The following is an 18,809-nucleotide window of genomic DNA, read 5'->3' as shown; positions in this document are numbered from 1 at the left end:
CTGGATTGTGAGGATGATAATTCAACTCTTAAGAACTTTCTAGAACATTTCTGTGTGTAAAATTTATGACATTACAATTACGCTCCCAGAATGTCTGTGTCTTTATCATTCATCCTGTCCTCCTTATCAGTCTGAGTAGCGCGGAAGCTCATGGTCGGTCGTCTTGTGCTCCTAGAAATGGAGTCTCCGTCTTCCGGTTATTCTCTAGCTCTGCAGGTTACGGCTCACGCACTGCCGCCTTTAAACTGAGTGAAGTGTAGAGCACCAAGCGAAGCAGAGACTAAAGCTGAGTGACATCGAAGCCCAAAAGAAAGCACACGGGGAAGAGGGAGCATGCCAGAGCTACTCCTGGTCCTTAACATCAGCCTGCGGAGGGCAGAGCAGGCGCCGCCTGGCTTGCATTTGGAGCACCGGTGCCCAACATGCCCAGCTGCCACTTCCTGTCTTGGCCTTACAGCCTCTATATGTCCTCTCCTACCTTTGATTTGGCTTGGTTTGTGGTGATCTATGGTCCAGGCTTTTTCGTCTGATGCTCCTCAGTCCCTCTGTGCCACACCTGAAGCTTACGAAATGTCTTTCTAGGCCTCACAAACACCTAAGCTGGAAGCTGGAAGCTGGGATTATTCATTTGTGATTAAGGTTACAGCAGGAAGTAAATGTGACTGGGAATCTCAAATAATAGTTAATGAAATCTAGCTAGGACTTGACTGTGATCATGTCTTCTTACAACTTCATCCCTTTCCAGTTTTTTTTTTTTTTTTTTCTTCCAGGCAAGATCTCACTGTGTAGCCCCAGATGCCTTGGAACTCACAGAAGAGATCTTCCTGCCTCTGCCTCCTGAATCAGGATTAGAGGCCTGGGATCCCAGGCCCAGCCAGTCTGTCCTTCCAAGTACAATTGTTAAGAGAGCCCGAGCTTCGTCACGGTGCAGAGATCCCAGCACTGATGGCGCAGGGTTTGTTTGTTTATTTGTTTGCTGTGCTGGAGATCGAAGCCAAGGCCTGGTACATATGAGGCAAGCGCTCTACTGCTAAGCTGCATTCCCAACCCACATGGGTACAGTTCCAAAGACGAAAAGAATAGTCAGAGAGTGTGAGTCATCTAAATATCAGCCATTTGGCGTACGAATGAAGCCTACTTAAAGTTGAAAAGGTCCCGCAAGCCTACCTGGGGTAATTGGGATTTTGAACTATGTGAGCCTTTTACCATAAGGAGCTTATAGTACTTTGAAAATTATAGTTGATAATTATCAAGCAGTCAGGATGGCCCCAGCACCTTGCTTAATCTTCACCAAACCCTACACAAGTATGTACAGTAGTTATTCCCACTTCTGTAGATGAGAGAAACGAGACCTAAAGAGGGTTCTCTGCCCAGGGTGGTAGCTGATAGCACCACCAGGATTAAGCCCAGATCTTTCCTGTCCCTCAAACCATTGTCCTTTGTCACTCACTACCCAGCGCATCCAGCGAAACCTCACAATGATAAATGTCTTACAAAATAGTCACCCTCATTGGAGATGAGAGGCCGTGAGAGGACAAGGAAATGTAACCCTTAGAGAAGAGTGGGGGCAAGGAGGTTATTCTTTGTCATTGGTCATATCCTCCTCCAGCCCCTACCCCATATTAGCTCGTCACCAACTAATCACCATAGCCAGTACACTCACCCAGGTCCCAGCCCTACGGGGGCTCAAGTCAACCAGAATACTTCAGACTTTGCCTTTGCTGGAAGCCACTGGTGCAACTGAAAAGAAAAAGAGTGTTTATGTGCAGGAGATCGGGTAACTGGAACTAGTAAAGAGCTAAACTAGTAAACAGCTTTGTTTGGCTTCCATTTAATTCACAGGTCTGTCCCACTGCAGAAGGAAAAGGGATTGGAGATGAAGACCATTAACATTCAGCGCATCTCTGCATAGATTCTAAGTAACCAAAACCGGTCACGTGACTCGAGGTAAATCATTAGGTGGCAAATTCCTTTAAGATCCCCCTTGATGTATCTTAGAGCTGTTTGTCTTAATTTAACATTAGACCAGAGTAGCTTGGGGAGAATGGTAAATTCTGACAGTGAGTGAGTGATTGGCAGAACAAGGTTCCTGGAAACCTTTCCTTATGAAGATGGGCCTGGTGCTACAGTCACTGCCGAAAACCCTCATCCAGATCTTAATAATGGAGAGAAAAAGTCACACAGGCAAGCCTGCCACCAACTGCAGCCTTTCCTGTTTCCCCTTCTCTCTTCTTCCAAGTTCAAATAACGTTGCTCATAATTTGTATTTCCCTGAATAAGAAATACCTCAAAACCATATTAATGTATCTAGCAAGCTAGTACCCAAGAGGATACTTTTCTTCTAAACGTTGGTGCATAAACAGCTTCCATTTGACCTGTAACCTCTCTATAGAAGGCACTGTACCCTCTCTTCCCTTTGAGAATCCTAATGCCCATACCATGGCAACAACCAAGAAACAGCAGCCACGCAGGTTAAAACGTTCTGTTGGATGCAAATGCCTGTTTTTTCTCCCCAATGTGTTATCTTCTTCCCCATCAGGCCTTGGAGTACCACCAAGCATTGGACACACAAATATTTATCCTGCATATTTAATGCCAAGTGAAAACCTAGGACAGGACAATTCCAAAGAATAAGACACGAGCCCTGTTCTTCGGGAATCTCATAATTTAGTCCAGATGAAAGGAGAGGAGAAGAATATTAAATTCTGCAAAGACTGAATCTGATAGGAAGGGCTAGGGAATTGGATGAGGCCACAGTTAACGTGAGTGTGTCAACATGGGTGTTAAATGAGGAGCTAAAGAAGGCAAGACTTGGGTAAGCTGAAGAGAGGGAAGCCCAGTTTACAGAGACCTGGAGTGAGAAATGCCCATTGTATACAGCTGCTGGCGGAGTGCTGCGGTCTGTCCTGAGGTGCTAAGCAGGTGGAAGGCTATAAAAGTACATATAACAATAGACAAATAATGAAACGCTACATGCATATGTATACATATTTACTAATAGTTCTCTAAGACACTGAATAAATTCAGTTCTAAAGCATAGACAAGCATGCACAAGCCCTGCTTTTCTGCCCTGTCTGGAATATGCATATTTTCAAACCATTATTTTAAAAAAATGAGAGAAAGAAAAGGGAGATTCCAAAAGGACCACAGGACAAGTATAGGCTCAGAAATATTAGAGATACTGCATTCTGTTTTCAGTTTTTATTTTACTGATTCTAAAAAACATTTGGACCATAGATACTAGTCAACCCTTCCTGAGTTCCTTTGTAACTCTAAGAAAGATATAGGGCCATCTCTTTTCTGCCACTCACTCTCTCGGGTTCTAACTACCAATTTTGCTTTTCCTCCAGCCTCACATTATGCTTGAGACAGAGTAGGCAGTCAATGAGGGTGCCTTAAAATCACGATAATGTTGGCTCTTCTATCTAACAGGAGAGCTAATGTTAACTGTCTTTCCAGGTCTCACGCTATACAATGTAACTTTTATTACCAGCATAACTGTTTTCTTCTATCTGGAACATTTAAAAGCTTTCTAATGTGCTTAATTACCCAGCTTTAAATCTGCACATGATTGGACGGTATTAAATAGGCAAGTGTGCGTCCCAGACAGAATTTCCAACCTCCCTTAGCTCCAATTTGCATTTCAAAAATTCATTTTACTAACTTGTGGGGTGTAAAATATTTGATGCTGATGTTTCACTGTCTCAGCCTTGAAGATTTTAAGGCTAAGTGAAAAACATGCCCGTGTGCTCCTGGGGCAGCAGAAGCAGCTGCTGAGGATGCTCTGATTTCACTGGCTAAATAAAGCCCAGCACAGTTCATTTAATGAAAGACATAGAAAGACCACACTGCACCACACCACACCACACCACACACCACACACACACACACACACACACACACACACACACACAGAAAGAGAGAGAGAGAGCGACAGACAGACAGACAGGCAGACAGACAGACATAGAGCGACAGAGAGACAGAGACAGAGACAGACTGTCTTGCATGTACTCCCCCTGCAAGTCCTTAGGAAGAGTACAATATTTAAAAACTAGGAATGAAGAGAGGACAGTTCTGAAACTGACAAGTCCAATTTACCTTCTACATATTAGTCACAGTCTCCAAGACACGTGAATTCTTCCTGTGCCCCAGCATTTGACTAGCAATAGCCACGAGGTTCCCAGGAAGGACTGCTGTTTGGGAACCGGCAGAACAAAGCTGTTGGGACCATTTCTGACTGTTTCCACCAAACCACAGTTCCTGTGCTGTGTATTGACACCTTGCTGTCCTTCACTTGCTTCTTTATTGAGCATTTCCGCCACTGTCTACATCCAACACAGCAAACGGAGTCTTTATGCTTAGACTGCTCAAAGTCTAGTGAGAAAGACGGGAGACAGGCTGGCTTCTCAGTACAGCTGCTGTGCTGGGATCCAGAACAAAGTGGCCACGGTGACCTGGAGCCACAATGGGCAGACCTTACAGTGGTATCTGGGGAAGGAGAAGGAAACATCACAGAACCTGAAGAGGGGTGAAGAGATTTTGTCAGCAGGGGAAACACAGAACGTGAATTTGACCTTGGCAAAAGTCACTGATGGAGCTGGGAGGGGGAGGGGTGATTCATGGACTGCCAGCATCCAGAGTGGTCCACATGGGGTCTGGTTTTCATAATCTACTATGTCTGAGTGTTGTGGTGTGTAGAATTCACAGTCCCTGTTAAAGCCGTTTCCTCGACTGACTGTGAGGAATCACAAGGGCTGACTGGTCCATCGGGACACAGATTCTGCATTTAAAATCGCATTTCATTTCCTAAAACATGAGCAGAACTTCCACCAGGATCATTTTTTTTCAAATTCTTTTTTTTTAAATTAATCATTCCACTTGTTTACATCTAAAATGATATCCCACTTTCCAGTTACACCTCCACCAGCCCCTCCATCCCACATCCTCTCCCCTCCCCTTTTCCTGTATGAGGGTACTCCCCCACCTACCCACAGTCTCCTGCCCCACTACTCCAGCATCCCCCTATGCTGGGACATCAAGCTTGCCCGGGACCAAGGGCCTCCCCTCCTGTTGTGTCAGGCAAGGCCATCCTCTGCTATATAAGTATCTGGAGCCAAGGTCCCTTCAGGTACACTCACTCCTTGGTTGGTGATCTAGGCTCTGGGAGAACTGGGTGGTCAGGCCAGCCTGTGTTGTTCTTCCAACGGGGTTGCAATCCCCCTCCGTTCCTCCAGTCCTTCCGCCAGCTCCCCTACCAGGTTCCCTGAGCTCAGTCTGATGGTTGGCTCCAGGCATCCACATCTGCACTGGTCAGTTGCTGGCTGGACTTCCTCAGGAACCACCACACCAGGTTCCTGTCAGCAAGGACCTCTTGACTATGACTACAGTGTTGGGTTTGGCATCTGCAGACATGATGGATCCCCATGTGAGGCAGTCCCTGGCTGGCCCTTCCTTTAGTCTCTGTTCCATTTTTGTCCCTGTTCTTCCCGTGAAGCTGGATGTGTCAGAGTACCTGGGGAGTCGAGGTTGCGGGCTGTGTGGGATCAGGTCCAGCGCCGGGGACTCTCCATTGTTTTCCTTTACTTTAACACCAGTCTAGTCATTCCCTGTGCTCCACGTACTGAAGCATTGACTTCACTTGGGTCTTGAGGCCAGTCAGTTACTTTAAGTTTTCATCTGGATCCTAGCACTTGGAAATTCAAGGCTAGCCTATGCTATCTTATTGCAAGACTTTGTTTAAATAAATACATAAATATTTTGATTTCACTCTTTTTTGAGGACCAAGTATTATTTATTCTCATCGCATTTTCAAGAAAACTGAGGTTTGTTTTTTTCTGGTTTTTTTTTTTTTTTTGGTTTTTGTTTTTTCCTGAGACAGGGTTCCTCTGTACAACTGGGGCTGTCCTAAAACTTGCTCTGTAGACCAGGCTGGCCTCTAACCTGCCAGCCTCTATCTTTAGAATGCTGGGATTTCTTTATCTGAATGTGTGTGTGTGTGTGTGTGTGTGTGTGTGTGTGTGTGTGTGTGTGTGTGTTAGTGTGAATATACACTACATGTGTGTGGGTTCCTATGGAGGGCAGAAGAGAGCATCAGATCCTTTGGAGCTGGGGTTTCAGGTGACTGTGAACCATTTGGCATGGGTGCTGGGAACTAAACTTGGCAAGTGCTCTTAACCACTGAACTGATTGTAGGAAGAGTGAAAACGCACGTGAGAAACAACCACCAAATGTACAGTTACCTAGGACAATGAGTGAGGGTTACTGACACCTTGGTGATAGGAAACTTTATCAAAGGGAAGTGCCCGTAAACGCTTCTACAAGGATGCTTCCTGACTGGAGTCTTTCTGTACCCTCCCCACTCAAATGGCCAGCGCAGCACTCAGTCTCTCTCTCAACTGGACAGTCTGAGTTGCACAGTTTCATTGACCTCACGAGTCACCCGGATGTGCTCCCATTGGCAAAGGAGGCAGGAAAAGCAGCGAGTGTTGGAGGCCATGTGAGCTGTATTAGTTAGTTGTTGTTAGACTCCTGTTGTGTTCTTTAAAAAACACAGCTCTGTTTTACCTGATGCATGATGTGGTCACCCTCTTTGCATTGATCTCCTCTGTGACCACATGAGAGTGGCCCAGATGGAAAACCTTTTCAGTTCTAACTTTAGCACCTCTGCTGGCTTCGGTCCTAGGTGTGCCTAGCAGATTCTGTTTCCCAACTATAAAGTGTGTGTGTGGGGGTGGGGGGGGGTAACCATATCGACCTACTTACACTGGTTTGCAGGGAGGGAGGGTTCTGTTATATGTTTTCTATACCATCAGTGTTTCCAAATTACATACATTTAACCCAGTGGTTTGAAAGGAATCATTTTTGTGGATGGCTTCTTTTGGTAGAGATCCCAGACACAGTGAAAAATAGTAGCTAACCCCGCAGAGTTCTCTATCCTCCTGCCGAGGCCTCATGACGCTCCACCCATCTCTCCGAACAGCCTTCAGGGTGGAGCAACCAGACATTCAGGTCTCTTCAGAAGCTCAGTTGGGTGAAACAGGCCATCCTGATGTGCAGTGGCACTAAAGAAGTTGATCCCGGCAGTAGCCCGGCCTTGGCCGTCTGCACAGGAGAAGCGCAGCGCAGCCGGAAGAAAGCAGGCAAAACAACAAGGCGGAAAGCCTATAGCCCCATGCGAAACTGAATCAGTGGAGTGGCAGACCTGCTCTCTTATGGAGGCTACACGTCTAACCCCACACTTACAGCCTTTGAGTCACCCCCGCCCCCCTCAAGCACAAATAACCAGGCTGCCAAAGTCACGTGTTGGTGGTGAGGTCACTTCAAAAAGTTAAGGCTTAAAAGGCAGCTTCCTTTGAGTGCTGATTTGGACACAAACAGTGGCGTGGTTAAGTGCCACTCTGTGTTTAAAGTAAATTATACTGCAGCCCTGGAATGTGGCGCTGAGAAAGGCCCACAGCAGCAAACAGATTCAAGTCCATCAGCAAACTCTAGCAAGTCAGCTGGCTTGGATGCCGCATCTTCCTCAGGTTCCTATTTCTGTCTTGGAGACCATCTCCAGAAGCAGCCGGACTTGAAGATATGTGTAGGTGCATTGCGCAGCTCCGGAAATCTTGTGCTAGCAGTCGAGCCGTGTGGCTTGAGGCCTGTCGGTCCTCTATAGGACTGGACTCACTCATGCTTCGTCTACAGGAAGACAGCTGAGCCAGCTGTGGCAGCAGAAGTGTGGGTCTACCTTGCCGGGCCCTGAAGGGATTGGGCTTCCACTGTTCAGGGAGCGGGGAAATCTCCAGCAGGAAAAAGCCCATGGAGAGGAAGGGCATCCCCAGGAGTCAAGAGAAACAATGGCTTCGGACTGCAGGCTGTAGGGCCCCATTTTGAGGGGTCTCTGGTCACTTGAGACACTCTTGGGAATCATGCTTTCTCGGAGGAGACTCCGTCATCACCCCTCTGCCCTTCATTCTGGCACCCAGCCCCCAAGCATGTGCCAAATCCGTGGATCTTTTCTTGAGTCTGGGGAGAATCATTTCCCTATATCCTCATGGAGCACCCTTGGTAAGCTACTGCTGGCATCTGTGTTGCTGCTAATTAGCTGCCCTTGATGGATTTATTTCATCCAGTGGTAACTTCTAGAGCCGTTCCCAGGCCAATTTAAAAGTGGAGTGCCCAAACCAAACTGAGTGGAAATCAGGTTTGGATGACCTCCACCGAGCGGTCAGGCCAGTTCCCATGGGGTTTGAACTCTTCGTTCCTGGAGGAGAGCACTAAAGTTGCAGAAAGAGACTTCAAGAAGAAATCCCACACAGACCATTTAATTCAGTTGCTCCATTTTGCAAATGAGGGAGCTAGGGGCTCATAAAGGTGAATAGCTCGTCAGGCCAAGCTGGTCCCACTGAAAGTGAAAAGAACATAGAAAGTACTGACGACCACACAGGAAATGTCTGTGTATAAGACAGTGTGGAGAGTCGCCATGAGCAAAGGCCTTGGCTATTACTCTCAAGCTCAGCTTTCTTTTCACTTTCCAATTCTTTTTTTAAATGGAGAAATACTAAACTCCTAAAGAAAACACATGAAATCCAGCTGTTGAGCTATTTCAGATATCCCAGAAGATATATGAAATCGATGACATAGTTTTGTCAGCTGCTTGGAGACATGAAGCTCCCAAACATCTGTATAAATCTGTGTCCTGGATTCTAATCACGCCCTGTCCTCTCGCTATAACCTCTGTGCTCCAACTTGGTGTGTGTGTGTGTGTGTGTGTGTGTGTCTGAGTCCACTCTCCTCTGAGTGTAGTAAGGGACAAGGTCATGATGACAAAGAACTTGTTTTATGCATTATTGAGAAGAAATCTTTCTTGTCATATTTATGATGTTTCCAAATGGTACATTTTCCTTTATATACTAGCTTTTGATTTGTTAAAGGGGAGATCCAGGATGTTTTTCTCGCCTCCCCTCTCCTCCCTTCCCCTCCCCTCCCTTCCCTCCCCTTCTCTTCTCCTCCTCTTTCTCTTCCCCTCTTCCCTCCCCTCTCTTCCCCTGTCCTCTCTCCTCCTCCTTCTCCTTTATACCTCAGCTCAGTAAACATCCATCTACAATAAACGCTTATGCAAGGGACACTGTTAGCCAGTCACATGCTTAACTTGGACCTCCTATGATTTATTCAGTGTTTTTTCATATTGCTCCGTTTTCTCACAGGCATAAGTCCCCATTTTAATATAAACACAAGAAGACTTTTTTTTTATTGAATCAAGACCAGTCACTGTGAAACTTAGGCCATGAGAAGTAGCTGATGTGTACACAATGGCAGGTTCAAATGGAGCTGAACTAACCGTCAAGGCAGTTCGAAATCACCAGATGATCCACTGAGATTTTGTCTTACAATGGGAAATTCTTCATGCACAGGGAGTTCTAGAGTCATTTGCACTTCTTTAATATCATACACACACACACACACACACACTACATTTTGCAACAGAGGTAACTGTGAATTTGTTGTAAAATACGTTTGTAGTTGTGCTACAACATTTTACAGAATGTACTGGCATAAGATTACTTCCATTTTCATTACCTGATCCTGAAAGACTCCTCAGCATCATCTCCCGTACTGAATTGGACCCTCCTGTAGATTTAATTGTTCCAGTCGGTGGTAGCACTATCTGCCCAACACCTCAGACGAGACGGCTGGGTGTTGTTATCTCCACTTATTTTGTTTGCTTTCTATCCTGGGGTCAGGATTCAGAGCCTTGCACATGCTAGACAAGTGTCTACCTCTGAGCTGTTACCCCAAACCCTAGGAGTCCCCTCAAAATTCATCCTCTTACTCAACTGACACAGAAACCTGCTGATTCCAGTTTCTAAATGGTTTTGACTTCTGTGAATTTGATGCCAGCCTGGTCTACAGAGTGAGTTCCAGAGCTAGAGCCACACCCTGTCTCAAAACCTCTCAAAAATGTGAGCGGTATGTTTTAATGTACTATATCACATTAATACATCTTATTGTTTTTCTACTATAATATTATGCATGGTCTCTAGATACTATATATGTTTCAACTCTATATAGGCACATAATTTGTGTAAAAAAAAAAAACCAGATCATTTATGTCATGCATTTGAAAGTTGCCTGTGTCAGTCAAACAAGCACGAGTCTCTCAACACGGCTAAATTCACTTATATACTCACCAGGTGACTTCTGCTCTTCTCTAGATAAGACAGACTTTTAACAAGTGTAACAGACGACCAAAAGCGGTTTCCCAAATCCAGCACCCCTCAGCACATGGGAAATAATGGTAACAATCACTATTGCTCTTTATTTTCACAAGTGTATTTTAATTGACACAGGAACTGTAATACTTGTGGGGTCTAGCGAAGCAGCTCAGCATTAAGTGTGTGGTATAAATAGGTCAGGTTGCTGGTGTCTCTGTCACTTCAGACACATGTTTTTGAGATAATTTTGTTGTCTGAAGCAGTCAAACTCCTTTCTGCCGATTCTGCCGATTCTGCCGTTCTCGTGCGCCAGGACTACTCCAGTCCTATTTGCCCATTTAATCCTTCGGACAACTCTATAAAGCGGGCAGGAGTATATTTATCCTTGTCAGTGTTTGCCTTTGAGTTATAGTCCTGGCTGTCCTGGAAGTTACAATGTAACCCGGGCTGGCCTCAAACTCACAGAGATGCCCCTGTCTCTGCCTCCCAAGTGCTGTGATTAAAGGTATGTGCCACCACGCCGGGCTATTTTTTCTGTTTTTATAGATAGTAAAGTTAGAGGCAGAGAGAGCTTGAACAACTAACCCAAGGGCTCGGGCACACATGCAGCAAGCAGTAGGCCAGTTTAAATACACCTCACATGATAATGTGCGTCCCTGTTGATTGTCTCACTGAAGTGCAGTTGGGACAGAGCCCTTGCAGTCAGGTTCCCCCATTGAGCAACACTCCAGGTTACAGAGTAACTTCTCGCTCATCTTCACCAGCGTTCCCTTTCCTCTCTTCAGCTCCCACTTCCGCCCTCCCTACTTCTTCCCCGTTCTCATTTCTTCCCTTTCTGCCTGCCGTTCAATCAGGAAATCTCTAATGGGGCCTCTTTTCTGTCAGGCTATCACATGTAAGGTCAAGCGTTCCCACATTCCAGAGGTAGGTCAAAATGTATGTGGAGAGAAGGGACTTCTGCCAAAACAATGACTCACTGTGTACATGCAAAGCAGTTCAATGGGAGGTCGCTGCTTCAATTAAAAGTGGTGCGCCTGTCCCCAGGAATGCACGAGGGCTACCACAGAGCCCTCCTAAGGTTTGAGTGTGGCTTCTGTGATACTTGGGAAAGTCGCACTCATCCTAAACAAGTCCTGACATTTTATTTCATGACCAAAAGGAGGTGAGGATACCGTGCAGTTCTTGGCGTTAGGACACTTGACATATTTATAGTAAGCACACACAGCCGCCTCAAGGTTATGCAGTAGCTAATAATATAGGGAGTGGAGTAGCTGGTTCTGTGGCATCTCTTTGTAGCTTGTTTACTTGCTTGTCTTTCTGACCAGAGAGTCCTGTTTACCAGAACATCTACTAGCACAAGTATGGGATTACGGGAGGCTGGCTTGGGCGGCTTCCTGTCTCCTTATTTCTGAACCTGGCCTAGACTGAATGGAATTGACTTGCATTGCCATTCATGTCTCTGAGCCCTTGAAGGTGTGTTCTTTTCTATGATTACCTTAGCAAGCAACAAAGCCCACTGGGTGGGCTCCCTATTGGTATAATCTTGCTACTGTGGGGGTGGGGGTAGCACTTGCAGTTTGGGGATTTTTTTTTTTAAGATCCCAAGATAGTTTCAGTTCATAGCTGAGGACTAGAACTATTACTTTCAGCAAATAACGACACTTTATAATTTGCCAGAGATGTATGGTCGTAAAGCACGGCCACCTCATCCCCAAATCCTCTCTAAACTGCTCTACGGGCAAGCTCACCCTGTATCCCTGCCTTCCAGTTTTAGAGATTCAACCCTTGCTCTCTCGCAAATGACTCCTGACCTTGCTCTTTTTCTTATCTATATCTCCCATGTATTGAATCTCTTTTTCAGGCCGAGGCTCAACCCCCAGAGTGTAAGGAAGCTGGTCTCCTCCATCTTTAGAAGGATAGTCCTAGAATCCGCCAATACTGCCAAGTCTCTCAGAACTTGGCCTTGTCATATGCTTCATGAAATGTTTCTAAATGCGCTGGCCGAATCAGCCGCCACCCCAGCACTTGGTACACGCGGTTGGCTTCTAAATCGAGACGCAGTAAAAATAAGTAGATTTCCCCCTCTCCCTCCAATGTCCGAGGCTCCCTGAGGGCAGGAGCCACATAGCTTTGTCTTTGTTGACATCTGTACCCGGCTCACTGCAGGTGCTCGATCTATGATTGGTGAACAGAATGGCAGAAACAATTCTCTGCCTGGACAGAATAATGCGGTCTGCCTAGCAACAAGTGGGTTTCAGTTTCCAGCTCGCACACTCTATTTCACAGGAATAACGACTGCGGAAATTGCATGGCTTCTTTCTTTCCATCTTTCTTTCTTTCTTTCTTTCTTTCTTTCTTTCTTTCTTTCTTTCTTTCTTCTTTCTTTCTTTCTTCTTTTTTTTTTTGAGTTTTATGCCATATCACAGGATAATGGCATGTTTACTTCTGAAAGACAAACTTCTACACAAATTTAACACAGATCGCCTCTCAGCAGTATCTCTGTCCTCTCCAAGGCACCGCCCCCACCATGACCAGCAGTAGTCAGAAGAGACACGAATCAACAAGATGGCTTGTATATTATAGTCTTAGAGATTAAAAACCTTGCCCAGACACATTCCACTTCATTTTAAAATTCGGCACCACTTCCCTGTGCTGACCCATCTCCACCAAGGAGTGAGAGCATGCTGGGCCACAGTGTTGCTCAGCCCTGGGTTGGACATTTTCCTGTTTCCTTTCTTTACTTTTAAACATTTCTTTAAATGCCCATGTCTGTCCTCCTTCACACCCCAAGCTCACTCTCCTCAAGGGAGGAGAGAAACCCTTTGTCATTTGATTTGTTAGCTGAATGGATCTAAGAAACTCCTCAGCTCTGGATCCCTCTTCCTGCCAAAATTCTCTGAAACTCAAGACTGTAATGTTTTCATAAGCACCAGAAAACACCTGTGAACAATTAACCACACACCCTTGACTTAGAAGTCTTAGAAATGTGCTGGTGACCCTCAGACGGTTGTCACAGGTCTATAATTATATAAGACCACAACTGAACTATCCCAGCCGGCCAGTTACGGCAAGGGACATTCTTTCACATACACCGTGACACTGCCTCTAAAAATAATTCTGTCCAAGACTCAGAGAGAAGTGCCCTTTAGAGGGGGCAATATTTGAAGCACCCACATGTACGGGTTTGCAAAGGGAATAGGGCCTTATGCATGTCTCCAAGATATGTATATGAACAGTGTAGGGGGAAAGGAAGCTACCAAACTCAATGAAAAGAAATTGCTAAGTAAAAATCATGTTTAAAGTTATCCATCCTGAAAACTTTACATATAACTCGTTGTTTCTGTCCAGCCTGGAAACAATCTCCACAGAGTTAACAAACCAATTCCACCAACAGCAGTGTCTGCAAGAAAATGCCCCAATCCATCATTTGGGGGAGACAGTCCACTGTTGGGCTGAGAAACAAAAAAGATTTGTCGAATTCTTTATTTCTGTGCAAGGATGAGTTCTTATATGGGGTATATTATTTCACATTTTACATGAGCAAGATATTAAAAAGGAAGCCATACAGTGCTGAGGAAAGTCATCTATTTCCAGAACCAGGTTCTTCTAACAGGGCCCTGGAAGGCAGTGCTCTTAACTGAGTACGGAAATGCTTGGTGAATTCAGAGACACGCCACTTGTCCACAGATTCCTAAATCTGTGTAGTTTTCGGGGCAGGAGAGTAGTGGCCTGAGGCTGTGTCACCCAACCCAGCATCCCTGTTCTGTGTGACTTTGCACACTTTGCACACTTTGCAGGCTGTTGCCTCCGTTGAGGGCAGAAAAGAGAGCAAAATTCACTCTTGATTGTAAAGACTTAGAGTGACAAGAGCGTGGACTAGCTCCGTAATCATTCTATTGATTAAAGACAAAATTGTATTTTGTATATATATGACTGGAATGATTGTTAAAATGGATTTTGCCTCTTCCCTTTTTACTTTGAAAATATATGGCAATTAGAAAAAACTGGAGTTGGTCCGTAGCTCACATTATATTTCTATGGGAGGGCACTGGTCTACCGCTCTCATTAGACTTGCAAAGGACACCTTTTCTCAGAGAAAAGAGGATCTTGTGGAGATGCAGGGCCTCACACCTCAGCCTGTAGATGATGGCTTAGTCACTGAGACTTGGTGGGTCTCTGACACAGCCTAGTACAAGGGCACTGTGACAACAGGCTATGCTGACATTGCCAGTCACTGAGAGGAAGCGAGTGTTCCACCCGTCAGTCAACTGACCGCTTGCACACAGGTTCCGTACTAGCTCATTTTCTAGATTTAGGAGTATTAAGTAGCCATGGATCTACTGGGTCCACCTTTCTGGTTTCTCAACCCGAGGATTGAATAATTCAGCAGCTCGCACCCTAAACCTGCTCCCCTTGCATTTTCTATCTGGGTCACAGCCATCTATAGCTTCCTCCTCTCTGAATTGCGTGCCCACACCCAACATGCAAACACTCATTAAGATCTATCCATCTCGATACACCCTTTGGATTTCATTGCCACCACTGCTTGGAATGTTGTTTCAATCTCCAACTCTCCTCTCCCTCCACATCCTCTCCCTCATTGCTATGAAGTTTAATTTAAAACAATTGCGAATTTAGTACATTATTTCCTGGTTCAAGCACTAAGTAAGTCGTAGGCCAAAATGTTTCATAGTAGCCAGAATGTTTCTTCATAAGCTGCCTCTGTTATCCTAACCCAGTCTTCCTTCACCCCCGTCAGCCTATGAACATGCACACTCGCTGCCGGAATGCCTTTCCCTCCCTTCTTCGCACTCACTCTCCGTCCGTCTCTACAGCTGGGTTGGGACTCTCCCTGTTGTGGCACATCTGTCACTGTACTGAATTTATTTCTGACCTTTTGTGCTGGTTGCCTCACACACAGCCAAGAACTGGTAGGGCTTATTTGACGGCTACAGAAATTCCACATCAACAATGCCCCTACAGATCTTCCCGGAATACAGCTCTCTAACTTTATGAGCTCCAGTTTGGAGGAAGCCTGGGTGTCTTCAACCTTCTCATCTCTTCAGGAGCATGGGATACCTATGGGGGTGGGGCCGTCGCCTGCCGTCTCCTTTATGCTCACACTGCCTTTGAAGTGAGCATTTCTTGTTATACACATTTTGCAGAACCAAGTCCTCTGTGATACAAGCAAGTTATGAAGCTAGTTGCAGGACAAGATATAAATTATAAGTCAGGTCTTTTTCTACTTGGCTGAGCCAGCTTTCTTCTTCTCAAATGGCTACTTGTATCTACGAGTGTTCTCTGAGCTACTCAGAGTAAACGAGGATGATATATTCATAAAGAGACAGGGCATTTTTGTGGAAGGAGTCACATTATATCAATATGGCCAGCTTTGTCCTCCTCAGCTCTGTGGGTTATTAGCCATCTACGGAAAATACTCGTCTCCTTTGCACTATATGCTAAGCGGAGAAATTTGCACTAGCTTTATTTGTTGTTAGTAGAAAATAAGGGGGTTGAGGATTTAGCTCAGTGGTAGAGTGCTTGCCTAGCAAGCGCAAGGCCCTGGGTTCGGTCCCCAGCTCCGAAAAAAAGAAAAGAAAAAAAAAAAGAAAGAAAGAAAGAAAATAAGGGTGAATTTAAACATAAAGTTGCATATGTGAAAGCATTACATTTTCTTGCGGATTTTTAGGAATTTCTTTTAGCAATATTTTCTCTGTCACAGAAATGAATGATTATGATTGTGCAGTGCTTGACGACCATAAAAATGAAGAGAATACCCACTATCAAATCATGAGTAGTATCAAGGGAGAGATGGCACGGCAGTTAAGAACATGAACTGTTCTTCCAAAGGATCTGAGCTCAGTTTCTAGCAGTTTCACAACTACTTTTAACTCTAGTTCTAGGGGATCCAACATCTTTTTCTTGCTTCCTCCCACACCCTCACATGTGAGTGCAGACATGCAGACACACACACACACACACACACACACACACACACACACACACACACACACCCAATCTTTTTAAAAAGAACCTTATTGATGTAATCCTTATTTTATTCTGTGCATTTTGCTTGGGATCAGTTGTGGTCAATTTTATCTGTCCCTGTCTAGTTTGATTCAGTTCTTTTTGTTGTTGTTTGGTTGGGTTTTTTTTGTTGTTGTTTTTGTTTTTGTTTTTGTTTTGTTTTGAGACAGGGATTCACCGTGTAGGCCAGGCTGACCTCAAAGTCATGTTCCTCCTGCCTCGGCCTCCCAAGTCTGGGATTAGCAGTATGTGCCGCTGCTACAGCATCTCTGTAACTGTCTGCATTAGTGGAGCTGTTCAGTCACCTCATCGTAGTGCCAAGTTGCAGAGTGACTGATATCTAAAGGTATTGAATCCAACAAACCCATAGCATTAACAACCTAATATGAGCCCAGCCATCTCTCCTCTGCTTCTCTGGTGGAGCTCTCCTAGATCAGCAGCACCTGCATTTCCTGGGAACTTGTTAGATATGCAGACTCTTAGGCCATAGCTCTAGCCTACTGAATTCAGATCTGCATCGAATGAGATACATGAGTGAGAGAGATGGTGAATTTCAACCTTGGCTACACTTTAGAAAGGCTTGGGAAGATCTCCAATAATGTCCAGGTTGCACCCTCTTCTGCATCGAGACTACAAACGGAACCCACATGTTGGCTTTTATCACTGCGGCCCTGGTGATTGCATCATGTTCAGGATCCACAGAGGGAATGGAGTCATAACCACAAACAAATCCAAGGCTGTCTTTGCAGTTCCCCTGACAGAGTTCTTCCTACCGGACCATTCTACTCTTTTCTATGAGGAGTTCTGGGAAAACTAGACAAAGCTGAGTCATCCAAGCACAGGGACTAGTTTAGCATCCTGGAATCCCATTTTGCTTGGGCTATGTGTACACTCCTCTTTTGTGTGCTTGGCAGCGTGAGATCTTACTCTCTGCGTGCATATTCCACTCTGAACAGTGCACCGAGCAACCTAACATAGGACACCCACCTACCTGCATGGAGCTGTGTGGACACCCTTCTGTGAACACTAAAATAACAGTTTCCTTCCCTAACAGTAATCAGACTTAAGCAGATTCTATCCCATTGTATTCTTCAGATGTCTGGGTAGAAGAGGGAAAGGGCCAGTCTAACTAAACTTTGGTGCATGTTCGATAAGGCAATATTGTGCTCTGAAGGCAACTGTAGGGAGAATCCCTATTTACCATCTTAAGTCTATTCAGAGCCAGGTGTTCACTTGATTGACAGCACATGAATTGCAGGGAGGGACAAACATAAATGCATACAAACATTGCAAGTTATAACCTAATCTATCAAAATTGAGAACCATCCAAACTACATCTCATAGCAAGCCGTCCCTCCCTCCTTTAGAGTCACAGGAGCCTATAGTTTTTTTTGCTCCAGTGGCCCCACTCTCTTGCATTGGAATCTTCTTTTCTATCCCTTCACTTTGAGTAGAGTTCCCTTGCTACGTTTGCAAATCTCTGCGAGCCATTGTCTCAGGTCCTTAAATAAGAGGCCAAGGACCCAGAAACGCCAGGTCTGCACTCCGTGTTTAGCTGCCAATAACAAAGCAACAACAAAATCTTATAGAAGTCAAACTTTGCAGGGTGTTGGTGATGTACACCTTTCTTCCCAGCATTTGGGAGGCAGAGGCAGGCGGATCTCTGTGAGTTTGAGGCCAGCCTGGTCTACAGAGTGAGTTCCAGGACAGCCAGGGCTACATGATGGAACCCTGTCTTGAGAGAGAGAGAGAGAGAGAGAGAGAGAGAGAGAGAGAGAGAGAGAGAGACTGACTGACTTGTGTTTACTCCCCAGCAGCCACATAGCAGTTCACAAACTCAGTTGTAACTCAGCAGGTACCCAACATGAAAAGGGTGCACAGGTGAACATGGGGACAAAACACAGACATACATAAGGTAAAAAAAACCCTTAATCTTTGAAAAAGAGGGACTCCGGTGGGAGGCTGGGGTGGCCCAGGCCTGTGGAGTATTTAATAGTTTCTAACTCAGGACCACAGAAATAGAAATGTTTCCAAAAATAGAAGTTGGTACTGTCTTCATTTTTCACAGACTTGGAACCATGTTAAGTACTCTTAAGTATTTTGACATCTGTAGAGAATATTAGACTGGGACCTGATGCATGAGATGCTATTGGCCAATGGAAAAAAAATGATTCTAAAAGTATCTTAAAATCTTTATCATGAGGAGGACGGTGGATTGGGGATCAAACTCAGAGCCGTGTGCCTGCCCGGGGAGCAGACTATCTCTGAGCTACACTCTTTATACCTTCGTGTCTTTAAATTCGATTACACGATACTTAAAATTTATTAGTAAAGTGTGCATATTAAACTTTTTGTTCTAAGTAATAAAAAATTAGTCAATAATGGTCAACCAAGTATAAGCAATGATTTTTCTTTCTTTTTGAAAGCCACCAAACATTGAAAGCTGAGAGAGAGGGGGGGAGAGAGAGAGAGGAGCTCTCAGCTTTTGGGCATTCGAGAACTCTTTTGGAATGTAAGTAACATGGTAGAAGGAATAGTGGCCTGGAAGAAAAGCGGCTTCGGCATTTATCTTCCAGCTCCTTC

The sequence above is a fragment of the Rattus norvegicus genome, chromosome 6, assembly GCF_036323735.1.
Source record: "Rattus norvegicus strain BN/NHsdMcwi chromosome 6, GRCr8, whole genome shotgun sequence".
Taxonomy (NCBI): domain Eukaryota; kingdom Metazoa; phylum Chordata; class Mammalia; order Rodentia; family Muridae; genus Rattus; species Rattus norvegicus.
Note: the sequence above shows the minus strand (reverse complement) of the source record.